Source organism: Coenobita brevimanus, chromosome 106 (genome assembly GCF_032717465.1).
Source record: "Coenobita brevimanus isolate Jiangsu-jjx chromosome 106, ASM3271746v2, whole genome shotgun sequence".
Lineage (NCBI taxonomy): Eukaryota > Metazoa > Arthropoda > Malacostraca > Decapoda > Coenobitidae > Coenobita > Coenobita brevimanus.
This window is the reverse complement of record NC_137059.1, coordinates 10,244,949-10,248,893: the sequence shown is the minus strand read 5'-3', so window position 1 is coordinate 10,248,893 and position 3,945 is coordinate 10,244,949.

Below are 3,945 nucleotides of genomic sequence, written 5' to 3'. Positions count from 1 at the left end.
TTGTCAGAGAGAGAGAGAGAGAGAGAGAAAGAGAGAGAGAAATTGGATGGAGCAAGACAAACAGATAATTGGGAAGAAAAGCCGCCATTAAACCCTTCAGTATGATGACATCATTTTCTATTTTATGCCAACTACTCTCCGATTATTTCAGCTTAGGAGGCATAACCTTGGTGTATGAGGCGAAATAACTCAATCGCACCTTCGAGATGAAGCTTAATACAGTATTTGTTTCGCTACAAGTACTTGCTTTACTTCACCGAGATGTTAAAATATGGCTGTCCACACACGTTTCGTGGCATGACCATTTTACAAAAGAATGAATTAGTATACTACAGTTAAACCCAATTTTTTTGTTACTCTCATCCGAGTAACGATACCCAAAAATGAACATAAAAATTTCACCCTGCACAATGGTGACAGGAATCTCACCATCCCATGTGTTGATCTGGCGTGTGGTGAGAAGCGGTGGTGGTGGTGGTGGGAGGGGGGTTGGAGGTTAACGGCAGCAAAGGACTTCGTGGCTGGCATCCCCCTCTTCTCTTATATTTTTCAGAATAACTAGAAAAAATCACTAACTTTATCCACAGCCTGGTCAAAGAGGCAGCAACACATACAGGCGCACCGTTTTTTTTTTTTTTTTTTTTTTTTTTTTTTGCTGTAACTCACATACTCTTCAGCGTGGTTATGCTTCCGCCTGGCAACAACAACACACGCATACACGTACCCCTGGTTACGCGTCTGCCCACCACACTTTACACACTTATGGGTCGCATCTGTGCTGACGAGAACAATATGCACTTTACCGTCACTATCACTGCTGTTTCCACTGATCACTGAAGGTATTTAATTATCGTAATATACGTAAATCCAGGCAAATCCAGGTAAAATAATCCACATTTTATCTCACGCGGCCACTGGACAGATAAGGACTGAGGGAGCAGGGGACGCATCTCCTCAGAATACGTTTCTGATTGGCTCTGTGGATGACGCCACAGCCACAAAAATCGCTCATTGGTGGCCGCGTGGATGCACAGCCACGTGACACATCCACCACACAGCCGCGGGACGCATTCATAAACCTTCCTAATCGTAAGTCGTGTATATATTCTTTGTTTATACGTATGCCTTCATTCCTACAGTCATCAAATACTTCACAATTAAATAAAAGTGAATATTAAAGTTAAAAAAGTATAGCAGTTATTTACTATGGAGACTTGTTGATCGTAAAAACTATGTAAGATCTTTTATAAATACGACTCTCGTCATCTACTGAGCACGCCGGACACACGCGATGCTCAGAAAGATGAAAAACTACTTGAATTATGTAGAAATGTCGCCCTTGCCGGCTGAGTGAATCTGCTTCGAGGTCTCGGGTGAAAGAAGCCGAGACTGGAGCAAACCCGGCCAACTGACGGATTCCACCATTTGGCACCAAGAGCATCTACTAACCCGTTTGTTAGAGATTTCATGAGTTGAATAGAATACCCTGGCAGAAGCAAGATTAAATTGCGAGATTATCGCACTGAGGGGAGATAGAGAGCAACAAGTGAGAGGCGACAGATAAAGACGCCAGGAAGTGTGAGAAGTTGGCTGAGATGAAAAGAGGAATAGTCAAGCCGGCGCTGGAGAAGATGGCGGACGTAAAAGACTGGAGATGGAGTGAAATAACGAGCCGTATTCTGGACGGCATTTGAGGCTTCTTTGCATCACTTCCATGGCAATTTACTTTGCATATCACAACGTCACACATTATTTACGTCACTTACATATCGATATAGTTTGCGCCAATAATATACAAGAGAATATTGAACAGAGATGCGCAGAATAAACCAATAAGAAGAGGTGCTACGAAATCTTCAAATCCACTTAGAATTCGACCCAAACGCGCCACAAAGTCCGAAAAGTTAAAACGAGCAGAGAAAGACTGAAGGAGGTAAAGACGGACGATGAACATTAAAGACAGGAAATGGGATGAGGCGGAGGTGAGGTGACACATGGCACAGTGACGGGCCGTGAACGTAACCTGCCAGCTGCCCATCCAACCCAACTCTGCCACCTGGGTTACTGGGTTAAGCCCCGACACACACACACACACACACACACACACACACACACACACACACACACACCAACCTTCCTGTCCTCCCCCTTGTTCTCTCACTTTTTGCATGTGCACCTTCACTGATTTGTTTACAGATTATTTTTTTTTTTTTTGTACATATTTATGAGGCTGGTCCGGCAAGAACTAGTTCTAGTTCACACTGGCATATTTATGTTAAACCATATGATTTGCATAGGCAAGTGGATGGGCTCATTGCACTGGTGAAGTGAGTGTCGGCAGGTGACTGATTTACGATACCTGTCCCGCTTTCATTTGTTTACCTATAAGTCTCCGTAATTATGTTTCTGTAGGAGTATATGAAAGAAAAAGAGATTCGTTTCATAGCAGGAAAGTATTATTAACATTGTCAAACCAATATGGTCTACATATTCATGCTCCTCTAACTCTCAGTTAAATACATTGTCTGGAGGTAGAAGGAATAGGCTACTGGAGTTGTTTAGACCATGTGGGTAAAGTCACAACTCAGTACCTTATACATCAACATGAATGTAGTTGTCACCTCATAGTGTTGACACAGGGTACGTTCCCTGACACGTGCTTGCTATTTTAGGTGAAGATGTTCTGAAACTGGGTTGCCTGCGAAGAAAACCATAACTAATCGAGTAAGGGAACTTAGCAGGGGAATAAAACTCTGTGTGTGTGTGTGTGTGTGTGTGTGTGTGTGTGTGTGTGTGTGTGTGTGTGTGTGTGTGTGTGTGTGTGTGTGTGTGTGTGTGTGTGTGTGTGTGTGTGTGTGTGTGTGTGTGTGTGTGTGTGTGTGTGTGTGTGTGTGTGTGTGTGTGTGTGTGTGTGTGTGTGTGTGTGTGTGTGTGTGTGTGTGTGTGTGTGTGTGTGTGTGTGTGTGTGTGTGTGTTTGTGTGTGTTTTTTTTTCATACGTAACCCAGTGATGTGCACTAAACAGGGTGTAAGACAGTGAGTGTGCAAGTGACAGACATCTCTCCACTACACTGCAGCAACACCTCGGTGATAGGTGGACACCAGGGACGAGTGTGGTGGAGGGAGGTGGAGAGGAGAAATGAAGTATGGAGGAATGGAGAGACCGAAGAGGGAGGAGAGGAATGGAGAGTGGTAGAAGGAAGAAGCAAAGGAAGGACAGTGGAGGAATGGGAATTACGGCATGACAGAGGTTGGAGAGGACTGGGGAAACAAGAGGGAAAAGAACTGCATGGAAGGTGGGGGAAAAGGGAGAGAGGTGGGAGTGGAAGCGTTGTGAAGGCAGGAGACAACTAAAGAGACGGAGGAGAAGGGAGCAATGAAGGAAAGGTAGAAAAAAAAAAGGGGGGGGGAGTTGGCAGAGGAGAGGTGCGGGTTGACAAAGGCGCGGTTGTAGTAGTAAAGCACTAGGCAGTGAGACAAGAGAGGAGGAAAGAATGAAGGTTGTGCGTGGAAGCGTAGTGGAGGGAGGAATGGGGACGAGGAAGGGAGGGTATATGAAAGGAAGGGAGGGTATATGAAAGGAAGGCAGAGGTCTGGGAGTGAAAGCGTGATTTCAAAAACAGACTAATCTAAAGCAAAGACAGGCAAGAGGAATGGACTAAAAATATGACACGACTAGGGAAAAAAAAAAAAAAGACATGTGAGGTGTGGATGGGAGGGAAGGGCGAGAGATGGGGAGATAGAGGAAATGAAAAGAGATTGGGATTTTTGTGGAAGACAAATGAGACGGGATAGAGAAACGACGTGCAAATCAGAAGGAATAAGAAAAAAAGAAGGAGAAAAGGAAAATGAACAAATAAAGAGAGGATTGAAAAAAATGAGGGAGGGGGCAAGAAGAGGCTATCACGAGTTGGCAAATATTAGTGTTGCTCTCAATCGCCACGCC